Source organism: Sciurus vulgaris (genome assembly GCF_902686455.1).
Source record: "Sciurus vulgaris genome assembly, chromosome: 10".
NCBI lineage: Eukaryota > Metazoa > Chordata > Mammalia > Rodentia > Sciuridae > Sciurus > Sciurus vulgaris.
The window spans coordinates 25284535-25311819 of record NC_136470.1 but is presented as its reverse complement, the minus strand read 5'-3'; positions in this window follow the sequence as shown (position 1 = coordinate 25311819).

The window sequence follows — 27285 nt, the reverse complement described above, 5'->3', positions numbered from 1 at the left end:
GTAAAAGTTCAAAAACAGCCTAAACTAATTAAAGAGACTAACTGAATTATTAAAAATTTTCATACTATTAACATTTTTCATATACAGACATTAAAATGATAAGCATTGACTGCATGTACTGAAATAAAGATATATCACTATCTGTGGTACTTTATTTAATATTTATTATTTTTTGTAGATTGACTAAATAGTCAACAGTCACAACTGAGGAGTCTTTAACAGGGATATTTAAACACAGGTTTTATAAACCTTACTTTTCTCAAGTATGAGTGGGTATAGTAATTGCTTTTACTCCTCAAGATGAATGGGTAGAGTAATTGCTTTTACTCCAGGGAATCATTGGTAGAATTAAAGGTTAAATCGTGTAAAATAACTAACAACATACAAGACACTGTGTAGCTAATAAATGTTATACACCGTGTCCTTGATTGTCATTTTTATTGCATTTCCATACAATTTCAAGTTTTACAAGAGATATGTAGTGTTTTTTAAAAATTCAAATATATATGCATACACCTGGGAAGAAAAATGTCTACTTTCCTTAGACAATCACATTTTTCTATGACTTTCTAAAATTTTTAGAAAAGATACTGTTGAAGGGCATTGCTTCTTCTCAAACACATGTGTAGACAATTCTTTTTTTCCTTTACCCTTTATCTTTTTGACTTTCTGTAACAGACTAAAATAAAAATTCCTTATATATTCAAACAACACCCAGAGGCCAAATTTAGGAAAATAGGGCAAACATCACTTCTGTGACATTAGAAGACAAACGATAGTGTGATAATCCTCTTCTTGCCACTGAGAATTTGATTTCCTGATATCTCAAAGGGGAATTGAAAGGTATGAGATGCTCATAATCTAATGATCAACCTATCTTCACAATGTATCTGTACTCTCATCTAAGACAACTGAATAAACAAGCTTGTTTTATATTATATTATTTGTTAATCAGAAAAAGTTAATATGAAAGAATGCCAAAAATCCACCAGGCAATCTGTGTGCAAAACTCACTCATTCTGATTCCTTTGTTATGCATCCCTTCACTCAAATTTAAATTTGAGGACTTCTAAGTATTATCGACATCACCATTTTAATAATGTGATTATATGAATTTAGAAAATAATACAGAAAAATATTTCATGATTGTCCCTGCATTCACTGAATGCAAAATGAATAGAATGGACCTGCCATTCCTGATCTAGAGTTTTGATTTCAAAACCTATGAATTCATGGGAAGTTTGTATCTGCAATGTGATCACTGACCTTGGAACCCATCTCAGTCATGAGTGCTGTGTAAGTTGCATGGCTTGACTGCAGCAGAAGCTGCTTAGAGACAAATTACTTTAGGGTCCAGACTGCATCCACCTTGGCAGATGCAGTGGATGGCATTTCATTTCTCTGAGGAGGTCTTGCAAGCTTCTCTCTTTGACCTTCTGGATGACATCTTCTGCCCAATAGTCATTATTTTCTACCTCCAGCTCACCAGGATGCCTTAGCAGAGCAGTCATTAGAGCTCCACAGGCGGTATAAATGGCCATATATATTTTTCTGTTGTTAGAAATTGAAGGGGAAGAGATGAAAAAAGAAAAGGCTCCAAACTTGCTTTTATTCATGTCAGCACTGTTCCCTCGCTGACTCTGCAGTCCACTGCTGTTGATTTTCCTTTGATCCCTGATTTCCTTGTATGTTTGAAACTACTGTTCTCTAGAATGCAGGTGAAAGTTGGCCTTGTTGTGCTATTCTCTGAGAGAATATTGCATGATGTTTTAGCCCTGCAATACTGAAAACTGCCTTTAAGGAGAAGTTAAAACTTAGTTCAATAAGGAATGTAGGGATAAAGCAGATTAAAGTCTGGAGGATGATATAACTCCTCTGACTAGTTAAGTGTGTCCTAAGAGTGTTCCCAGAGGGAGTCATCACTGTTGAGCTGGTAGTGATAAAATGGGCAGCAACCCATTTCTCTGAATCCCTGGACAATATTTACTCCTGTGTTCTCCTGCCTTCTCTACTCTCCCACACTTCACGTCCTCCCTTAATCCCCTCTCTTCCTTCTCCTTCACCTTCCTCATGTTCTTATTCTCTATTTCAGTTTCTTCTTACACTCAAAGATCTTTTACAAATCAAAAAATGGGTTGCAAAAATGCTGACAGTTTTCTATTTTGTCACCATATGAAAATTTTGTCTCGTTATTTGAATAAAAATGCTAGAGCTGACACAGGAGCGCATGCCTGTAAATCCAGTGACTTGGGAGACTGAGGCAGGAGGATGGGGGCAAGTTCAAAGTCAGCCTTGAAAACTTAGGGAGGCCCTGGGTAACTTAGGGAGGCCCTGTTTCAAAATAAAAATGGCTGGGATTGTGACTCTTGTGGTTAAGTACCCCGGGTTCATCCCTGGAATAACAACAACAACACCACAGCTAGAAAATGTAAATTATCCTTAAATACTTTCATTTTGAATTTCACTGGTTTCACCATCACATTTCATAGGTAGTTATTGTATTTTACTTGCAAGAGAATATACTTCCCATAGAAAAATAAATCCATATAGAACTTGAGTGTATCTGAGAGGTTTTTAGAGTTTTATTTTGGGGATAGTCTGAATTATAAAAATTACGATTGAAACTATGTTGGCATAAAATAAATGACCACTAAAGGGCACCAGAGAATTGGAGAGAGTGAGAGTTCAGTTAGCATTATCAATGTTCAAGGCACGTAAAGAGAGTAAAAGGTGTGCAAAGAAATCTTACCTTTCTTTACCTGTGTATATTGAACCAAGAATCTGGCATTCAGGGAAATTCATGCATGTCTGGATAGTTCATGGAGCAGTTACATTATCAGGCTGCCTTATTTATTTAAGGCTAAAGCCACAGATGGTTAAATATACCATCAAATTTTAAATTATATTTGACAATATATAAATACATGACGAAAGCATACACGACATTCAAAAAATTCTACAGAGAGGCTCAAGCCCCCCTCTGACCCTCCTCCTAATAATCATCATATTCAGTTTTTTTCTGTTGTCTCAATATATTTAATTCCATTGCTTCAGATCCATTGTGTTTCTTTCTTTCTTTCTTTTTTTTTTTTTTGGTCTCTTTTCTGTGAATAATATCTTATACCATTACATTTTTTTTTCCTTACTGTCCTACACATCCATTTTGCCCATATTTAGGCCAAAAATCTTATTTCCTGGATTCCTATACATTATAATAAACCTTGAAATCATACGGTGTGTATTATTAAGCTTTTTTGCTTCTATGTGAATTTTAGAATTAGGTTGATTGTCTGTAAGAAGTCTGCTTATACTGCAACTATGATTTTGTAGAATTTGAAGCTTTCTTAAATTTTTATTTATAGAAAATGTGATAATTTTAAGTTTACTCTTTCAGTGGATATAAAATTGTGGGTTAAAATAATTTTACTATGTAAATTTTAAGACAATTAAATATCCTAATATCCTATTTTTAGATTAATGTTATGTCAATCAGATTCTTTCTCCTTTATTTATAACCTGTATTATACTTTCTATTACAATTACCATTCTTTCAAAGGTGAGTTTGTAAATCATTTCACATGCTGGTACTCTCTGGGAACTTGTATGAAAACTAACCTCTCCTTAAGTAATATTTTTACTTTTCAGTATTTTTTTTCTTCTGTTTTTTTTTTTTTTTCTCTTGTTTTTTTTTTTTTTTTTTTTTTCTTTTTAAGGAGAAGTTCATGTTGAATAACTTGCATTGAGCCCCTTTCTCTTAAAATTTCCCTCATTTATCATCTTTCAAGTTCGCTCTACAGTTTAAAAGATTTCATTATTGAGTCCTACTGTTGCATCAATTGATCTTTTGCCCTTCAAAATTATACTATTTCTAATTAATTTAATCTCCCTAAATTTATTTCTTCTTTTGTCTCTCCTGAGTTATTTCTTTCATGGTCTTGGTTCTGCTTTTAGTGCCGATGCTTCCCCTTAAAAGTCAGTGGTCTTTCTGTTCATATCTGTACAATTTGTAGACTTTGGGTAGTTTTTATTTATTTTCTAGCCTTTGACACTAGGGTTTTATTGTGCTATTTTTGCCTGCAGATTGATCTTTTGAGGGGTGCGGGCTGGGTGAGATGTTACGGTATTCAGGCATTCCCTGTTATCCCATGTTAGAGAGTACTTAACAGTGGAAGTCCAGGATTACACCATTGTTCACCCAGACAAGTGCTAACTTATGAAGTAACAAGCTCCATGCTGGGCCCTCAGCACTTCTTAACTGCAATATATATTTTAAATAAGTGGAGTTTTTATTTTATTTTATTCTGGGATAAAGTCTAAACTGCTCTGTTCATGTCAAGACCTGGACTGATTGGTTTCATGGGTCTGTAGATTGCCCTCTCTGTTTTATTTATCATGTCCTCTCTCTACCCACTGTGGCCCAACATAGTGTTCTTTCTGCTAGTGCTTTGCTGAAGAGAGTAATTCTCACTCTTGCTGCATTGCATATTGAGACTGGCATCATCACCTCTGGTGAAAGCAGCTTTTTCTGAGCTAGAAGATATGACTCCATGGGACAGACACTGCACCGGATACACAAGAGGATATGAATTGATAAAGAGCAAGATATAATGAACTCAGAGAAACGCGTGCTATTTTATGGCGAACATAATTTTGTCTCAAGGTTGTAAAATCTCAGAAAGTTTCAATGTAGTAGATATTTATTCTGGTGACTTCAAGAAAAAGAAAGTTTTTTCTCTTCTCTACAAAGTCCTCTAATTCACACAGGCAGGCTCCAAAGCTACTACTGCATCTGGAAAAAAAATCCTTCATGCATAAACACATGAATCCATTAGTCCATGATCCAAGCCAGGTTAATAAGGGAATACCACATCATTGTTAATTGATTTAGTAGAGGGCAACTGGCCAAATTACCTCAGTCAAAGTCCTTGCCTGAGATTTTTTCAAACTATTTCTGTAGAAGATAACTTTTTGTTTCTTTAGGTTGAGGAAAGCTGTAAATCATGAAAACATTGGAATGTTTACTGACTATATTTCTTACTGGTTAGAGAAAACCGTTATACAGTGAATGAAGAATGAAGAAGACAGCATATTAGAAAAAAAAAAATACATCAATATAAGCAAGGTCCTGATTGCACTGCAGTCCTTGATCCAGTTGTTCATGAGCCTGTTTCATCTGTCATCTTATTTTGCTGTTTACATTTTCACTGGATTCTCTGAGGAAATGTTTATTTTTTCCCTTAAATTATTTTGGTTTGGGTTCATGTCAATTGGCATCCATCTTAAGTTACTTATAAATGTTGAATGTACATTTATATTCACTAATAGCTCATTGTATTATTTAATTTTCTCGGAATAAAGTTGACAAGTACTGTCATAGCAACTCGAGTTCACTTTGATTTAAAGACAGTAGTTGACTACACCTACAACATGAATTTGCGTTCATTGTTTTCTTAATTATTACATAATACATAATTCTGGCATTTTGCTCTTGACTTTCTCATTGTTAATACTCATAATATCAGAAGTTTGTTTCTAAAGACAAAATTGACCACTTCTCCAGTTCTATAGACCTTGTTTTATACATGGACATTAATGTTGTCCTCTTGTTTTTAGTTATATATGACACAAAGCCCTTATTTATTTTTTTGTTTGGTGCTGAGGATGGAAACCAGTGCTTCACACGTGCCAGGCAAGCGCTCTACCTCTGAGCTACAATTCCAGCCCCTCGCTTGTGTTTTTAACAAGTATTCAAAAGTGTTCTCACTTAAACATTTTCTTAAGTTTAATGAGAAAAGTCAGACTATATGTCTTAAATGTTATTGCTATATTAGTTCTTTGAAGTATGCACGTGATTTTAATTAGTTTGAATTTTTATTTATTGAATACAACATGAATGGTATTTGAGACAAAGAAATGTTTGCTTTACGGATATGTGTGTACGCACAGAAAATGATTATATCTTACTAGTTTAAGTTGCAGTAATAATATGTACATTGTATAATCAGCTAAATCATGATACAGAAATTAGAATTGTTTTATTATGTTAGTTTTGTTATTATTCCTAAACATATGATATTTAAGGTGACACTTTTATTGATTAATGGTATGCATGCTAATGCTATTCCATAAAGGATATATTAAGGCAGTTTCTCTAATTTATTGATGCTTCAGATTTCTAACAATCTGCCTCCTCCCACTTCTTTTAATTTTAAGAATCAAAAGGAAGAGATTGACAAACATATAGAAAAATTAATTCTATAGCTTCTTTTGAGGATATTGAAAATCATATGCTTTGTGTTAAGAAAAATTATTCTTCACTCTTTTAAAGCTTAATATATAATCTGAAAGTGTACAAACCTTAAGAAATCTTAATTCATGACATTTATTAAAACATTATTATTTTTGACTATTGATATACCTAAACATTACCCAAATATGTTTATTTTAATTAATTCAATTTTATGCACAAGTAATTCTCAGATAGTTCAACTTAAAACATAAAACTGGGATGTGAGAAAATCTAATCCTACAAATAGAAAATAATTCTCATTATTAGAAATGCCTTTGATTACAAGTGTTATTCATAATCCATGTTTCTGACAGCATATTTCCAATATTTCCAATATTTCCAATTGTAAAACTAATGATAGTGAAGGACCTCCTAAGCCATTACAAAGAAATGGAAGAAATATTTTTGAAAGACACTGACTTGGTTGGAAATGTGATACTGAGAGAAAAATATGATATATGATAAACACTTATATACACAATTTATTAATTATCTGATTATTTTCACAGTAATCTTTTATGCTAAACATTGATGATTTGTGATATTAAAAGTCATAGCTTTAAGATAGAGAACAATAACAAAATTACCTTAACTTCATGATGATTAATATTTAGAAAAATTGTACAATGACTTTCATAATGTCTCTTAACTATTAATGGTCTCTGAACTATTAACACCTTCCTGTGTTTTGCCTGAAACTTGTCTGCCTTCTGTCCTTACCTGCCTAGACTAATGAAATCCATCTCATCCACACTCACAAATTTGGCCTTGTTCAACCTTGCTATTTTCTTCACAGACATTTAGTTAGTCATACAGGTTGGATATTTTTAATGACAAAGTGTCCTAAATATTTTTTCCTTGCTTGTTGTGAATGCCTAAGTGAAATTCTTCTTTATTGCTATTGAAAATACTAAGTGATCTCCTAACTTACTCTGAGGCACAAATATTTAAATTCTTCTTCACCAAAGATTTTTATTTATTTATTAATTTTTTTGGTCTCAAGAATCATTTGCATTCTTGAAATTATTAAAGACTTCAAAGAGATTTTATTAATTAGAATATTTCTATTAGCAGAAAGAATGACACAAAACAGAAAATGTTTATTAACTGAGTTGTTAAAAATAAAAATCTATTGCATATTAAAGTTTTGACACATTTTATGAAAATATATATTTCCAGAGACAAAAATTTAGTGAGAAGAGAGCCATTGCTTTTCTATTTTTTAACTTAACAATACACAATGGCTTTTTGTATCTGTTCCTGTATTAAATGTATTATGATATCATACATTGCTTCACAGAAGTACACAGTTTGATTTTTAAATATATTTTTAGATAATTATGGATATTCTTCTTTGATAGATCTCCCAAACTCAGTAATGGTAGTTTTCTGGTGGTTATTTGCTATGTGAAATCAGAAACCATATTGGTGAACTTTTGTTCTCCTGCCTTAAGATCCAAATCTTGTGGTTTGAATTTTTATATCTTCATGAATTCATAGGTATGAGTTGATATTTAGAAACATTGTTTCTCTGAGCTGTATACACATCTCCCCTATATTGATTCATTGTATTACACATAATCAGAATCATAAAACTGATCTGGTGGTTCAGAACTGTAATCCCAGAAACTCCAGAGGCTGAGGCATGAAGAGAGCAAATTTAAGACCAGTCTCAGTAATTTAGTGAGACCCATCTTCATAATAAAAAATGGTTCAGTGGAAGAAGGATCCTTCCAGTGAAGGATCCTTCACTGCTGGGTTGAGTCCCCAGCAGGGTAAAAAGAAAAAAGACTCACATATATTAGATTATGTAGAGGGAAATGAGAGGTAGCAGGGTATGAAAAATGGTGGAATGAGACAGACATCATTACCCTAGGTACACGTGTGATTACATGAATGGTATGAATCTACATCATGTACAACCATAGAAACAAAATGATGTAGCCCATTTGTGTACAATGAATCAAAATGCAGTCTGTAAAATTTTTTTTAAAAATCATCAATAATAAGATCTGAAATTGATTTAATTATAAGAAACAATCAAACCCTTGGTGATAAATACTAATTTCTCAAAATTTACTTCTCTTGTTTAAATGCTCAGTCTTTATCATTAGCAAAAAAAAAAAAAAAAAAAAAAAAGAAAGAAAGAAAGAAAGAAAGAAAAAAAAAAAAAAAAAAAAATACTTGAGTTTTTGTTTTTTCAACTGACAAGATCACTTGATCAATTTTTGAGACAATATTCTAAAATTATCCAAATTTAAATTATCACAGTTTGGTAGGCATTCTTTCTAGTAAAATATATTTTGTGAAAAAAGTGATATGACAAGATCCCCCAAACCCAACACTAGGTTTGGTGATTCATAGGACTTCATGTATAGTCACATTCATGGCTAAAATGTATAACACAAAATAATATCATCAGTAAAGTAGAGGAAAGGGATTGAATGGGAGGAAGGAACGACAGGAAAAGGGAAGAATGGTAAAATGAATCTGACCAACCTTTCCTGTGTTAATTTATGAATACATTACAGCGAATCCACCTTCATGTATATCCACAAGACACTAATTAAAAGAAAAACAACTATAAATAGCAGAAAAATCAGTAGACAGAAGAAACAAGGGGAGGGAGAAGGAGAGGAAAAGTGGATGTACTGTGGACTGAATTAGAGCCAATTACATTCCATGCTTGTATAATTATGTGAAAATGAACCTTACTCTTATATATAATTAAATATGTATGTACATATACCATGCAACATAAGCCCATGGGAAAGACACAAGAAACAAAATTTGCAGGAAACCAGGCACAAGTTTCCCGGATGCACTTCATCCTCCAGCAACAAGTAATAACAACATATGTAAAGTGTTAAAGACTCTTGCTGCAAAGGGGGATGAAGGGAAAGGAGGGAGAGGGGAATAGGAAAGGCAGAATGAGTTGAACATAAATTTCCCATGTACGTGTATGAATACACCACAGTGAAACTCCACATCATGTTGAATCACAAGAATGGTATCCTAATTAGAATAAGTTATACTTCAGGTATAGATAATATGTCAAAATACACTCTTATGTCATGTATATCTAACAAGAACAGACAAACACTTGCTGTGCGGTGAACAGAGGTGCATATCTGTGATGCCAGCTACTTGGGAGGCTGATAGAGGAGGATCACTTGGAGTCACAAGTTAAAGGCGAGTTTAGGGAACTTAGTGATACCCAGAGTCAAAAATATAAGAAGGAAACAAGAAGCCCCTCAAAATCCAAGGTTTGGGAAGAAACTGATGATGTACACAGTTTCTGCCTTGCATTTAATAAAATCGCAGTTTCCCACTCTGAAAAAAAAGTTCAATACTATGATTAGGGAACAGGAAATACATGTTCCAAGTCCCACACTGGAAGACCTTTCTAAGGACACAAAATCTAATCTGCTGTATTATCTTTTTTTTTTTTTTTTTTTTCTGTTTTTGCACTGGCCGCTAGTTCAGCTCATAACGAAGAAGGTTTATCCAACGCTTTTTCTCAAAATAACTCTGATATTTCAGTCTGCAATTCATGTGTTTTCATTTTGTGAAATGAAAGTCATAATATCAAGAGATTTGTTCCAATGTTTGAGATTAAATACAAGTAATAATGGCTTTGGCTTCTTCTAGGACCTGTTTAAATGAAATGGGGGCTATTTATTTTTTTTTATTTTATTTTATTTTTTGCCAAGTAGGGGTAGTGGTGAAAAATATACCCACTACTCATCTCATTTGCTCCCACCACTTTGATTCATGCTAAAGTAGAAGTTTTACTTGCCTTTGCTTTTGCACTGTTACTGCAATTTTTGAAACAGTGAAATATGAGTAGTTTTGAACTTGCAAATCTCTTGAAATGTCTTGGAGGTATGCATAGTTCAACATTCATAATTTAGCAACTGTTGTTCTGCAATATAATTACAAATATCTTTGTAATCCATCCCTTAACAAATATTATGATTCTAGTTTTTATGGAATCGTAACCATTCTATTGAAACCCTAACAAATCTGATTTTTACTGGCCTTTCCAGGCTAGATTATCCCATTTCTTCAAATGTATTCCTTTGAACCATTTCATGAATGTGGTGATCTTTCCTCTTAGAATAGTGTCCACTCTTCATAGATTTGTATTTTTCATCTATTTATGTATCACTCTACTTAGGTCTAACATAAATGTAATTTGGTGAAATTAAAACCATCTATCTACCTAAGTTGCTAATTGCGTCTTTAAAATATTTCTTTTCCTACCCTACAACCAACAGACAACTTGGTCCTCCTTAAATTTCGTAAGATTTCCTTCAACTCGAAATGCCTAAAATCACAATTGCTGCCTGTACTTTGCAAGCATAACTCTCTCCTCTTGTTTCCAAACTCAACGTCCAATATTGTCATCAAATAGTCAGATAAACCAAACATCTGGAATCTGCTTCACACCACGTTCTCCCCTAAAATCATACCTAATTCTTAACAATTCTCCAGCTGATTGCCTTCTTAGCATTTCTTCTGCCTGACTCCTCTATTCACCACCATTCTCTCATGCATATGTTGCCATATCCCATTTGAATGACTGCACTAATCTCTTAGCTTGTCCCCAGCATCACCTCTTATCATCCCCTTCAAACTCTCTGAAAGATGATGAGACACGTATTTTCAATGGGACCAATATGATCAAGGTCCCAAGGCTCCCTACCCACCACTCCTTGGAGGGTTTACCTAGAACCTTAGTATAAATAAAAAGTTTTCTGGCATACCTGAGAAATTCCCTATGCTCTGAGCACTGTGCACTTCAACAACTCAACCAAGTGTGCAATTTACTACCTGCATAGATTTTAAGTTCCCAAATTGCATCATGTTTCCTCTGTCCAAAAACAATCCTTGTCTAGAAATTTTCCTTAGTTCTTTTCCATTTATTCTCCTGAACCATGGACAAAGAATATTAGCCAAGAGCGGTGGCCTGTAATCCTAGAGGCTAGGGAGGCTGAGGAAGGCGGATCGTAAGTTCAAAGCCAGCCTCAGCCAAAGCAAAGTGCTAAGTAACTTAGTGAGACTCTGTCTCTAAATAAGATGCAAAATAGGGCTGGAGATGTGACTCAGTGTTCGAGGGCCCCTGAGTTGAATCCCTCGTGCCCTGTCCCAAAATTCTAATTTTCCTAATATGAATAATTAAAAAAAATCACAATCTCTCAAAGAATGCAATTTTACCCCTCTCCTATTCTTGCCACCTTTTAGTAGGATTTCTTGAATTTGAATTTTTCAGTGTACTAAAAGTTAATTGTTGATTGGTTTTATTGGCTGTAGATTACTATCTTCTCTACTGAGTTTTTATATACATAAGTTCAAACCCATGTAGAATTTTGCCTCAATCTTTGTCACCAACCTTACTACAATGTCTACCTCATAGTAAGTGCTAAAAAATATTTTGTTTAACTTGTAATAATAAAGATAAGGAATTAAGACAGTGTGGTATTGGTGGAAGAATAGACAAATAGCTCAAGGTACATATCAGAGAATCCAGAAGTAGACCCACATAAATAAAATCAATTAACCAGCTAACTTTGAACAAAGGAACAAAGACAATAAAATATAGAAAATATAGTCTTCAAAATAAATGGTGCTAGAACAAGTGGATAACTGCATGAAAACCAATCAATCAACCTAGAGAGAAAGCTTATACCTTTCAAAAAAATAACACAAAATGGAACATAGCCCTAAATGTAGGATTCAAACATACACAACTCCCAGAAGACAACATGGTAGACAATCTATATGGCTTTGGAATTGGTCATCACTTTTCATACACAACAGCAAAGTTGTGATCAATGGAAGAAAGTATTGCCAAGCTACAGTTCATTAAAATTTAAAACTTTCATTCTGCAAAAGAAAATGTCAAGAGAATAAGACTAGTCAAAGATTGAAAGTAAAAAGAAAAAATGCAAAGGATGTACCTAATAAATAGCTGTTATCCAATATACACAAAGAATTCCTAAGAAGATAAGTTGATGAAAAACTGGATCAAAAACTTCGACATGTGACCAAAGAAGAAATGCAGATGGAAAAAGAAAGGAGGAAGGAAGGAAGGAAGGAAAGAAGGAAAGAAGGAAGGAAGGAAGGAAGGAAGGAAGGAAGGAAGGAAGGAAGGAAGGAAGGAAGGAAGGAAGGAAGGAAACAAGCTACATATTTTGAATCATTAAAGAATTAAAAATTAAAATAGTAGCGAGACACCACCACACACCAGAGTGGTCAAAATTCTAAACAATCACAAAATTCTAAAATCTCACAAAAAGATATGGAACAACAAGAACTTTCACTGATTGTTGATGGGAATGCCAAATGGCATGGCCACATTATAATATTGCTTGGCAATCTTTTACTAAATAAAACATACTATTAAATGACCCAGCAACTATGATTCTTGGTATTTACCATAAAGAGTGAAATGCGGATCCCTTAAGTCATTTTTCTTTTCATCAAATGGTGAGCTCTGATTTTTTAATTATAAGAGAACTAAAGCATTGTTGTCATCAAAGATATCAGCAATGTCATTGCTCATTATAAGCCATCAGTAAGAATCAATGGCAAACTGTAGAGTTGCATATGAAATGCATCTTTATTTATCCTATAATTTAGCAACAAATTATCTCACTCTCAGGACACATAGAATATCACATCTTTTTTGTCGCAGAGTGAGGAAATTTTACCTTAAGTACACAAAAATAAATTTAAATAATAAATCCATATATATGTATTAGACAAGATATATCAAAACAAAATTTCTAAAAATTCATTAAATATTTTAGATCCTGGAAGTATGCAATATCTTCCTGTATCTCAACTACCCTTGCTTGTGCTCTGATTAGATGAATAACCTCAACATATATTTTTGATGTCCAAATATAATTGAAAATCTATATTATAATGCAATTAAAATATTAAAATGCATATTATATAATATGTACATATAAGATTATGTATACACACATAGAAATGCACATACATATATATGCATATTATCACATATATGCACACATACACATGTGTGTGTGTGTATATATATGTGTGTGTGTATATATATATATATATATTTATATATATATTTATATATATATATATATATTTCTTGAGAGCCTCCTTTGGGTATTTCTTTCTTCAGCTAAATTTATTGAATCATGTCTTCTTCAGTGAGTGTATTACACTTATTATTGGAACTTCTTCAGTTTGAAGAAACCTTCCCCAAATGTATAAATGTTAGCAGGGGAGGGCAATTAGACTGTTCTGTCCCTGATCTAACTTTCATTACTAAGTTCTGGATCAGAGCGTCCCTCTCTGGAGGATTTTGCGTCATTTAACAGATCATTGCTCCTGCAATCACAGACTCACCAAATAGAGTCATTACATTTCCTCCTGGAGTAATCTCTCTTCTCCATTCAGGTTCAACTTCTGCCCTGGAGACCGGAGAGCTAGTATCTCTGCCTCAAGATTGGGCAATTAACCTCAAATTGCTTTTGAACACTAGGTTGAGATACTCTGTCCCAAGAACCTCCTCCTCATTTGCTCAGAGGTTGGTAAGACATTGCAGTGGTTCCCTAGTATATTTTCATAAAGCACAGGATAAGTGATATCAGATCAGTAGCTCAGGGTCACACAGTGGTTAATGTTTTCTATATCCTGTTAATTCAAGGTGAAACTGAATTTTATTTCTGGGAGCCGTATGTATTTGACACCTGCCTTCATTTCCCCAGTGTGTCTGAATTGGAAGGTCAGAATTTAGATCATTGATCTTGTTGAATAGGGCCAACAAAGAATGGTAATGTTAAAAAAAATACTTGCAAGTACCTCATTTGTAAAAGAGGACAGTTGGGTCAATGAATTTTTTATAACATTGACATCTAGTGCTTGAATATATGTGTCGAATTTGCTGGTATAGCAGCCTGTGGCCCTATTAATCAGGTCATGTCAATTTCCTGACTCAAATACTATTGCTGACTTGGGGAAGGTTGGTTATTTCCATATAATTTAGTTTTGGTGATTTTTAAAGTGGAAACAGTGGATGTGACTAATTCACAAGAAAGTATTTTTTTCTATTATACCCTAGTAGAGACATGCTGATGTATAATTTAATTCTAATGATTTAATCAAAACTATAATTAATGGTAGTGATGTGGAAGAAATATAATTAATAACACAATCTTATAGACAGAATTATTCTTAGCTCCAGAATGTGTATTGATTTCCCTTTATGCTCTCATAGTAATATGTTTAAAAGCATATAATTGTAAAACATTAATCAATTATTGAATGCAGAATTGAAGAATTATCTTTGAGTAACACTTCACTATTATTTATTCATCAAATGTACACTTTATCCTTCTCTTCACCAATGTGCATTATGTCTCTTCTATCTTCTTTCCTTTCCTAATTATAATACTATTAAAAACAGAATCATGTAATAGCTTCAATATGTCCTTATTTCTTTTCATCTGATTTAATTCATATTACCAAATGATTCTTTTTAACGTATAATTTTTATCACACCACTAAACATACATATATACATATGTTCATAGTGACTTTCTAATTCTTATCAAATCCAGATTCCTCATAATACTATTGAAAGTCTGACATTCACCCTCCCTTCACATTCTTTGTGAAAGGACACATACTCCATATGATTTACAGATTTTAAAGTCCCCTTTCTTTCCTGGTATTTAAACCTCTGTTCCAACTTATTAACTTGAACTGAAAAGGTAGAGTCAATGAAGCTATTACCTTTGGAAAAGCCTAGAGCTACACTTCCTTCCTGACAGTCATAAAATTTTTGGTGATTCTTGATTGCTACTTATTTTGTATTTTAATTATAATTTGTAAATTAAAAATCATGCTAAGTGAGATAACACAATCTCAAAAAAGTAAAGAACGAATGATCTCGCTGATAAGCGGATGAGGACATATAATGGGGGGTAGGAGGGGTTAGCGTTAGGGTTAGGGTTAGGTTTAGGGTTAGGGATAAGGAGGGTGGTAAGAATGGAGGAAGGAAGGACTGTATAGAGGGAAAAGAGGGGTGGGAGGGGTGGGGGGGAAGGGAAAAAATAACAGAATGAATCAAACAACATTGCCCTATGTAAATTTATGATTTTTAATTAAAAAAATAAAAAATTTAAAAAAATAAAACTCTCTTATTTGAAAAAAGGTTGTACACAAGTTTTTATTTTAGTACAATTTTATATTCTAGTGCAGTCTTCCATAACATATGTAAGCTATTGTTTAAATGTCCCTTGAATGAATTAATGAAATGATTGTCTTCATTTAAATTGAAGACAAACTATATTACTTTAATTTGTGAGAAAGTGGAACCCTCCTGCAAAAAGAATTTCTAAACAAGTCTAATTTTATTTCTAAGAGAGATACTATTACCTAAAATAACTAAAATATGTCATACCAAGAGTCCAGTTTAACTGTAGCAAAATTACAGTCAGTGATCTGTGACACTGATCTATTATAACCTGTTCTGAAGTGACATCACTCTCTGATGGATAAGGATCTTGAGAATCTAGATACGTGCATATGAATGTGGAGCTGGAGAAAGAGGATTTTCAAGAAATGTGTCTCAATCCAATGAAGTATAAACTAAATTTATTAATTGTGATTTAGGAGATATATTTGTGTTCTAGGAAAATAATACATAAACCTCTTTTACTGTTTTTATTCATTTGCTACTGTCACAACAAAATTGATACATGACTGTTATGGAAAGTAATAATTAATGATATCTTGTAGCTAGTAATTTCCAGAGTATATAGAGACCTGAAAGAAGGCAAAATGGTCTACTGAAAACATTTGATATTATGAAAGAAAGGGCTGCAGTATTACAAGTCTCAAATAACTTGCTTAAATTTAAATCAAATAAAATTTTGTTTTCTATCATGTCAACCATCTGCAGAACATTCTTTGTGAAATTGACTGTCCTTTTGACAGTTCCAAACTATGTTTTCTCATATCTACTCAAGCCATACTTTTATTCAAGAACAGTGAGTCAAACCTGGGTTTATTTGTCAGACAAAAATTCAGAATCAGCCTTCTGGATTAATTACGTAACCAACTTTGTGATTCAAGGGTGCTGGGTATGTTGGAAACACAAATGACCGTGGGGACTGCTTTTCTTCAGTGGCTATCTCATTTCTCCACTACCTTTCTATTTTTTGCTTCCCACCAACATTTCCATTCCCCGCAGAAGTGGATTAATACTTATCTCTTTTCAGTAGTGGACATAGAACACTTAAGAAGGCTGCATCATTTTTACTGGGAAGAAACGGAGATGGTTTTGTTAGCATGTATCTTTAAGTAGTTCCTACTGATTTATTAACACTTTCCGGGAAAATACAACTGAAAACTGAATGATATATGATCCTGAAAGTTTGGAAATTCAGACGAAAGATGTTTTGAGGGCTATTCACAGAAGCATAAACTGGGGGAAAAAAATTTTTTTTCTAAAGACCTTTCAAACCAATGTCACATTTCCTATTATGGTTCTTCACTCTCTTTTCTATAACATTTTCACACCATGGGGCAGAAATGTAATTGGAATAAATCTGCAAATATTCTAAGATTGCTGCACCAAGTCTGCAGGAATCCACCTCAATTTAGATAAAGTACATGCAATTTATGATGTTCCGGTAACAAAAACAAAAAGATATATTCAACTATCCCTTGGGTTGTCAGTTGCTACTGGATTTTGATTCTACACAAATAGAACCATTGCAGAACCACTTTGTCACCCACTGGAAAATAGCTTTCCATGGTGTGAAATTCACTTACGTTCAGATACTCTGGTAACATCTAGCAATTATTGATTTTTCCAATTTGTGCTAGTTTATTTCTTTAAACATAAAGCACTTTTCCACCCTTTCTCGGCACTTGCAGTGTGAAAATATGTGTTCCAATTTAAACTGACTATACTTTCAAGAAGTTTTTTTTTAATTATCAAAAATTTTGTGTTTGTGTACAAAAGATGATATTTTAATATACATACACATCATGAAATAGCTAAATCAAAATAATTGACATGTAATACCCCATGTACTTGTATTTTTGTGTTAAGAATATTTAAAGTTTACTCTTAGACATTTTCCAATATATAATGCATTGTTATTAACTTTAGTCATCATGTTGTACAATGGACCTCCTGACTTATTTCTTTCACCATTTGATCAACATCTCCCTAATTCCCCCCACTACCTTTCCAGTCTTTGCTAACCATGGTGCTGCTCTCTGCTTCTTTGATTCTACTTCAAATATAAGTGAGACCTTGCAGTATTTGTGTAACTATATTTAAACTACATTTATTAACTGAATGATAATTTCATCAATAAACAGATTAAAAGCAATTCAAAGCTGTTATCAGAAGTCATGAAGTTTTCTACTCTTTTGATAGCCATGATCTTATCTTTTATACTGATACAAACTCTCATTACCAAGACAATGCCCAAATCAAACATAGAGTGACAGTATGAAGAATAGGGGAGCAACACTGGAGTCCCAGGGATTAGATTTAAATACTATTAGCAGTCATGTGCTCTTGAAAGAAGTTTTGTGATGCCATCATGTCTTAATTTCTTCATGTGTCAAGTGGAGATAGTAACAATACTTATCTAATATGGAGAGAGAGAACTGGCATGTTAGTGAAAATGTTTAGATTAATGCATGCTACATGTAAGTACTGGCAATTTTAGCTGGAAGTTGCACATGTCCCAATCTATCAAATTGTGTACATTACAACTAAAGGCCAAATGTTTTCTCTCATATGTGGATGCTGATCCATAATGTGCTGGGGGTGGTGAATGGATTGGGTAGAGGGAAATGGAAGGAGGGGACAGGGGAATGTGAAAGATGGTGGAATGAGATTGACATCATTATCCTAGGTACTTTTATGATCGCACGAACAGTATGACTCTACATCATGTACAAGTAGAGAAATGAATAGCTATGCTCCATTCATGTACAATGAATCAAAATGCATTCGCTGTCACATATAACTAATTAGAACAAATAAAAATGAATTATGTACATTACAGAGTAAACTCTTACATGGGATTGTCCCTAACACTGGGTGAATGCAAGAAGCCAATAGAGTCAAGTGAGGACAACTGTGTTTAACTTCACTTTATCTTTTCATTTCTGTACTTCTATATCATTACTAGGTCCTAATGATCTTATCGTCAAAATATATTTTAAAATATATGTAATTATTTTCTGCTTTTTTGAGGACGGTGTTATTTCTTGCTAGGGACACATTTAAATTATTTCTCCATCTTGCAGTTTTCCTGAATACCAATCCATTCTCCATATTGTCAACAGAGTGGTCTTTAACATCATAATGTAATCCTTTTATTTTCTCACAGAGATTTATTGAGAAGTTTCACATTACTTTCAAAATAAGCTTCACAACCTATAATATTTCTTACAAACATGTTTGTATTTTGGTTCTACTAAAGCTTGTTATCTGCAATGTTCCCAAATGTTACCCTCTCTAAGTTCATGATCCTTTCCTAGCTACATTTCTTCTGCTTTCCTTTCTTTGTGCATAAACACAGCAGCAGTGGTAATGATTTTCCTGAGCTTTCCCTGTGGAAACTCTTAGATACATACTTCATGGCTCTTATCTTTATCTTTAACCCTCCAGCCCAGAATGAGTTGGAACCTTGATTTATATTTTTAAATCACTTAGCATATTGATTATTAGTTCTTTTTAAACTTTTTATATTAAAGCATTATAATTATACATAGAATTGTGTTCATTTTGACAAAACAATACACACAAGGAATTTGATTTGAATTCCCCCTGTTCTCTCTTTTTTCTTCTATTGAGCTTCCTTTCACTCCTTTATCTGTTTGGATTAGATATGTACATATATAAAATATAAAAATATTTTATATATAAAAATATAGTATATATAAATATATACTATATATTATATAATTATTCATATAATATCAATATTATGTATACATTTATATATTCATATATATACATATATGTATATATTATATATATATGTAACAAGTTGTTGTTCATTTCTTTTCATATTTCTATCTCCTTCCCTTCCCTCCTTCCTCTCTCCTTTTTGTTCTCCATTTTTTTACTTCGTGGAGCTATCTTATATCTTTATGATACCCATTTTCTTTTCCTGTTACCTTCTTTCTCTCATTTTGCTCTAGTTTCCACATATGAGAGAAAACATTTGATGTTTGATTTTCTGAGTTTGGCTTATTTCACTTAGCATGATTTTCTTCATTTCCATCCATTTAGCAAATGCCATTATTTCATTCTTCCTTATAAGTAAAACTCCATTGTGTTTATATAGTACAATTTCTTGATCCATTTATATGTTGACAGACATTTGGGTTGATTCCATACTTTGGCTATTGTGAATTGTGCTACTATAAACATTGAAGTGTCTATATCATTATAGTATGTTGATTTTAATTCTTTTCGATACATACTAAGGAATGGAATAGCTGGGTCATGAAGTGTTTCCATTCCTAGTTTTTTGAAGAATCTCAACACTGCTTTCCATATTGGTTGTACTAATTTGTAGTCCCACCAGCAATATTTGAGTGTACCATTTTCCCCACATTCTCTCCAATATTTACAATTGCCATTCTGATTGGATGAAATGATATCTTAGCGTAGTTTTGTTGTTGCTTTGGTTTTGGTTTTGGAGGAAAAGTTTATTTGGGGAATCACAGTTTCAGTGGTCTTAATCTGTAGATGGTCAGTTCCATTGTACTGGGACCAAGGTGTGGCAGAATACCATGGTGGAAGAGTGTGACAGAAGAAAGCAGCTCAAGACATGATCCCAGGAACCAGAGTCACTAGACTCAGCACAACTCACTAAATCTATGCACACACTACCAATGAATCTCTTCATTCTAGTCATACCCTACCTGCTTATAGATATCACCTAATTAATCCCTATCAGGGTATTAATGCACAGATTAGGTTAATGTTCTCATAATATAATCATTTCACCTCTAAGCTATCTTGCATTGGCTCACACATGAGCTTTTGGGGAACACCACATATCTAAACCATAATAGCTCTGGAATAATTTTTTCCTGATATAACTGTTTAGAATTTGAACTGATTTATGTTCTTTAATTAGATTTCTAATACTGATTGATTAAAATGAAAGTAAATTAACTTTCAAAATATTAAAATTTGTTTTTATTTTTATAAGACTTAATAAGGGTAAAAGTTTCTACCTTGTTTTCTATTTGCTTATATGTCTTATACTCAGCTCATTTGGCTATTTCTTCATATTTATCTCCCTTATTTTTTATTTTTTAGTCAGTTTTGATTTGCATTTTCCTGATTGCTGGGGATATTGAACATTTTTTCATATATTTGTTGATCATTTGTATTTCCTCCTTTGCAAATTTTCTATTTAGATATTTGGCTCATTTCTTGGGCAATTGGGAGTTTTGGCATTTTTTTTTTTTTTTAGTTATTTATATATTCTTATGTTCTGATAGAAAAAAAGAATCTTTTATTTAAAAAATCCCTCCCTGATTCGAGGGCAAAGATTGGGTTTTGTTTGCAGTACCCCTGGCAATAGGGTGTTCCATCACAATAGGAGGCAGTTTCTAAATGATTGTTAATTGAGGGACTCATTCTAGTTTACATTGACAATGCTGGATATCAATCTTGACCCTTTGTGTCAGCATGAGTCCTGGATCAAGTGTCTAGCATTAAATAAGATTAATTTCCTTACAGTCTTAACTTGCTAAGATTTTGTGCCTTCGAACATTTTCTCTGGATCAGTTTTCCAACTTACTGTTTCAAAAATTGAATGGTCAGATTGAGTCTGTTAGTTTTCCTTCTTTACTGCTCTTTACCAATTTTCAGTTTCCCTCTGATTTGTGGTTTTTCTTCAGCTCTTGTATTAAAGCCATGATAACTTTTTCTGGTATGTGGCCTACAAGTACCTTTATGTGGTACTAAAAATAACATGATAGTCTGCCTTCATTAGCAAGAAAGTCAGTATTAAGAATCTTCTTTGGAATCACATTAAAAATGTGCTTATTGAAAATATTGTAAGATAGAGATAAACATATTGGAAAAATTAATATAACTAGTAGATCTACAAAGTTTTCCATGAACAATGAGAGGAAATTGAATTTCTTAGTTGTTACACTAAGTAATTTAAATGGCAATCTAAAGGGTTTTTTTTTTTTTTTTCCCCATTCATTATTAGTGGTCTTGATCTGGGTTATAGGAAGACAACTACTGGACTTCAAGCAGATTTTAAAGATAGGTGCTTAGTAGTATAAAAGATGTACTGGGTACTTAAATAGTTAGATATAGTTTTATGCTATAATTAAAATATTTTAAAATCAGATATATTATTTTAGTTTTGAACTAAATGTTTTGGGTTTGAGAATCATCATGATTAACTTGATTAGTCAAATATTTTTTCACATAGAATGTGGTGAATATTGTTGAAGCTTTAGCAGAATCAGGCCTTTTCTCTTGAACCAAGAATTGATTTTATCTAGTAACAAATGGAATTCAAACTTAAAATATGTGAGTTCAATTTCAAACTCCAAATTCATGGCATTCGAATAGGTGTTACATTTGCCAAATTGTGTTCATTGCCCAAGCTATTAGTTCTAAGTCCTGCCAACAGAAAGATCAGTGAAACACAAGGAAAAAAAATCAATATAAATTGAGCTCCCTGCTACATCTTCATTAAGAGATACGAAATATAATTTAATTCTGAAACATACATTTGAAAGTGATGATCCATATGTGCTACTAAAATTGAGCATTAACTGATTCTAACTATTTTGGAAACTGGTAATATTAACCTGATGAAATCCAAAATAATATTAAACATACACACAGCACACACACACACACACACACACACACACACAAACACACAGAAAGAGAGAGAAAAGAGAGAGAGTTGTATAAAATCTAAAGGAAAGTTCTAACAATAAAGTAAATGCGGAGGAACTTCTCCTCTCAATTAAGATCCACAGCATGCAAAACATTACCACATACAAGATTATATAGAAGACATCTTATCCTGATGTGAGTCACTTTCTTTCATAACATATTCTCCTTCTCCACCCAATTTAAATATTATCCATATTTTTATTTTAAACTTTCTAAATTTTTTTCTAATTTTTCCTTATGAATCTTTTCAGAATTACACATTGTTAGTAATATTCTGACTTTAAACTTTAATTTGAATAATATTTTATATATTTTTCTGTGATTTATACTTATTATTGTTTTTGCATAACAATTTCATTGTATTTTCCTCTACTGTGTCAACATATAAAGTTTACTTTCATTCTAATCTTGATGTTTATTAGAATGTTTCTAGTTTCTTATTCATACAAATAATGACACCGTGAATATTCCATTGCATGTCCAAAAAATACACATTCATAAATAATATCATGTTTAATGCTAAACATTAACTGATATCTCTCCTTGAGAAAAAGATTTGTGCACACTAATTACTTTAATTCCACATTGTACAGGAGTTTCTAGTGAATGCAATAAGATAAGTCAGAATCAATAGATCTCCATAGACTTAAAAAAGAAAACTACAGTATTCATACAAAAAATACTAAAACAAAAAGTGAATTCATAGAATACAAAGTCAAAATAAAAACATTCATTTATTTTATTAACTTTATTTTAATATCTAGAAACAAACAGTAGGAAAAAGAAATGCTTTTTAAAAAATACTAGTTACAACAGTATAAGAAAATTAAATCATCAAGTTTCTTTTCAAATGTGGACTTAAACTGTTCATTAAAACCTAAAATTTACTGAGAAAAAGTAAAATAAACCTAAGTAAATTTAGAAATTGATTATGTCCACTGATTGGGTCACTACATACAGTTAGAAAATTCATTCTCTATAAGTTACACTCTAAATTCAATAAGATTCAATAAAAATACTAACTACATTTTCAAAGACATGTATAAGATTATTTTCAACTTCATACATAATATAAAAGCATCTTAATTAGCCAAACTATTTTCATAAGAAAAAAAAGGAACACATATTGGGAGAATATATTTACAATAAATATATTTGACAAATAATGTGTGTCTTTAATGTATAAATGAACCTGCTTGACTTACTGGTAAGAAAAGAAAAACAAATTCATAACGTGTTCGAATAGATGCTATACAAAAGAAGATATGCAAATAATCATAATGTTAAAAGAATTTTCTTGTATAATTATTAGAAAATTCATTGTAATGGCAAATGTTTGCAAAAATGAGGAGCATTTAGAACTCTCATATGTTGGTAGAGATGTAAAATGGCATAACAAAGTATGTAAAAGTATGGTAACATTTTTGTACTGTTAAACATACACCTATCACATGACCTAGCAATTGTACTCTGTGGTGTTTACCCAAGAGAAGATTGAAAAAGCTATACATCTGTCAAAGCCAACTGAGTTGAACAATGATAACAGGTTAATTTTTTTATGCACCCTAAAACCAAAATTATTTTAACAAAATCAAATAGTTATGTAATATTTTGTGTGATGAGTGGTTATTGCTCATAGATCCTGTTTCTGCGGGGAGTGTAAACACACACTTTAAGATGTATATTCATTTCCCTTTATGCTTTTTCTGAGATTTTTCCTTCAGAGGTAATCATAAGTTATCTTCAAAGGATTTCCTAGAGAGTTAGATTTTTGATTGTAAGAATGTTTATTAGTCAGAATTTTATAATAGTACATTTAAAATATTCCCCCAATTCAACAAAAATCAATTAGTTCTGCCTCACCATCTTAGAATTCTGCTCTGCTCAGTTTCAGACTAGTGGTCATGTTCAGGTCTATATCACTTGGCTCATTTTTCTCATACCCCGCTTGAATTTATATTCACTCTCTGGACCATGCACTTACGGTGGAGATAAGGAGCTTTACTGTTGTCACACCTCTGTGCCTTTCCCATTGACAAAGTAGAGCTGTATGCATGCACAGGCCAGTGCCAAAGCCAATGGCAGTTTCAATGCTCTCTGTACAACAAATGGGATTGGAGAAAGAATGTTGAAGATCACTAATATATAACAAAGGTAATGCATGTCATAAGCAATTTTCAGGAGCATCATTTCCCATGTGTTTAGTACCAGAGTACAAAGCATCCACTCTGCTTGGGAGTACCCTGGACATGGGGTTCTGGAGCAAATTTCATGTCTCCTAGCTGTCTTTTCATTGAAGCTAGTGTTCTTTGGGTTGCTAATTTTGTGTTGGGTATCTCATTGAAGTCTTCATCTTGTTTTTGAATCAGTAAATTGCCTTAAGTGAATGTAAGCTGTGGTTTATCTTTCTTCTCTGACTTACAGTTCTCACTTTCTTTTTTGATCTATACACTATTAATTTGTGTGTTACAATGGTTTACAAACTGAGGTCAAAAAATAAAGGTAAGAATTGCTTATCAAAGAACATAAAAAAATATGAATCAGTATTTTAGGTTTTTTGGAGATTTGATAAATATGCTAAAGTCTGCTGTTTTTCATATGAATACATAAATTCTTCAAAAGATCACATGTGTTATGAGTCATATTTGAATATAGGTTTTAAATTCTTTTAAATAATAATGATTTATTTTTTCCCCATTGTATCACAGCATTCTTCTTCCCTATACTGCCACTTTTGTCTCATTTTAACATGAATTTTCTCTGGTGGCTGTATCAAATTAAGTCAGTTCTTTGAGTTTAGTTCCAAAGACATGTACAGGCAATAGCACTTTATGCTCTCCTATTTCCATGCCACAGTGGTTTCAGTATAGTAGTTCAGTCACAATGATAGAATTTTTCTCTCTCAGGCAAGTTAGGAGGATAGTTCTTAAAGCTCTATAACTACTAAGTACTTAAGAACTTACCTAAGAAGTAGAAGAAGTAAACTCTTTAGTTTCAAGTTCTATCAAAATGCTGGAATTCATTTTGTACAATAGTTGCCACTACATTCAGGTGCTATAAACCCTTCTGCCTATTTTTAATTTGTATCATTAGACTGGATGTTCTTGTGTTCTTCTGCAATCAGTTGATATCTCAAAAAGGAATGGTATTTCAAGGGGAACATGCGCCAAGGAAGAAGGTAGTTGTCAGAAACCTTTTATGTGTGATAGACATATTCGCAAAATCAATTAGGAATATTCTAAGAAACAAATATTTCTAAAATATATCCTAAAGAAATGGAGGCGTTTCTACTGTCTTCAGTTATCATCAACTTCTCTAAAAAAAATACTCTGAATTTCAGTAGCTTATGTATTATATTCCTTTCCCACAGAGATTCCCTATAGTTTCTCTATAAAAACATTTTGGCTTTTGATTCCATTAAGAACAATTCATTAAATATCTTTGAATCAGTTTTAGCTATTTACAATATTTATAATGCAGTTTCACAAGATTTTTATTTTCATTCCTTTTCTGTTATGACTGACTTAGATTTTGAGAGATCTGTAAGTTACTGAAGAACATGCCATATTTTTTAGCTTTCTGCTACCCTCCATCCTCAGACCAGAATTTACAATTATTTGTTCGCCATCTCCACAGTACTGAACCAACATATCCTTCAACTGTCTCGGCAGTTTACCTGCAAAGTTTGCTTTTTCTCTATAACTCACCAGGTTGACTAATGCTTCCATCACTGTTCAGTTTTGTGGCCTGGAAATTTCAGAAAAGTATGAAACCCTGCAACACTTTAAAATTCATCATCAAACTCTGCTTATTTTATACTGAATGTTATATTTATTTCACTTTCCTCTACTACCTTTGTTTATAAATTTATATTTTATAATATAATTTCATATTCATTGTTCCATATTACATTATGCTTTATTGTTTTATATTAGGCTATTTTACATAATTAATCTTACATTTTTCACTGAAGTATAAGTTCCAAGTTTCCAGGATTCTTATGTAGTTAATTATCCAGGTTTTATACAAGCCAGTGTTGAAAAAATAACTGAACGAACAATTTCCTTAAAATAGTCTAAACTTTCTCAAAGTAATTTCTCAAAATAGAGTAAGGTCAAACAACTCAGATGCTCAAAGATCTTTGTCAATTATTCCTTTCTAAAAGTTGAAAGTCTGAGCGGCATTGGGGTTCTACCACCTATTATCAGTGAATCATTCCAGGAATAGCTCTAGAATATGCACCAAAATATAATTTCAACTGTCCAGCAACCAGCATTTCACATATCTTATTAACTCTTGCTGTTTCCCCTGCACAAAATATCTATCTCCTTAGCTCTGCTTGCTGAAGCCTCACACATGACAAAGTATCAACTTGAGTGCCATTTCTCATAGAACTTCCTGATCCCTTAACAGGAACTGAGCCCATACCATATTATTACCACTGCACTTTGCTTCCATCTCTACTGTACCCTGCATGAAGCAGTTTTCCTTTATATACCCTTTGTGAAAAATACTATTAAAATACTCTCTCTCTTTTTTTTTTTTTTTTTTGGTATTAGTGAATTTTGGGAAAGAGAATACATATTCTATTCATTTAATATATCAAGCAGTGTCCTCAAACATGATAGGCAAACCAAGGAATAGCACTGAATAAATGCTTACTAAACAGAATAGAATGGCATGGAAAGAAATAGAATGAGATAAAATAGGACAAAGTATCCTAACAAACTAAACCTCCAACAACAGTCCCTTTACCTGACTGTCCTGCTTCTTAATTTGATTTTAATCAACTGCTGTTGCCTTTCTCTTTACGCTTTGCTTTTCCTTAACCAAGTTATGAACTCCAAAGTTAATATAGCAAATTTCATGAAGTAGATATTTAAAACATAGTGAGATGGAAAGGAAGACAACCCTATAGAGCATAATCTTAATATGAAAACTAAAGAAAAACATTTTGTTCTCTCTTCTAGCTTGACAGCTGAGGGAAAGAAGCAAAGTTGCTTCTTCCCTCATATCAAGC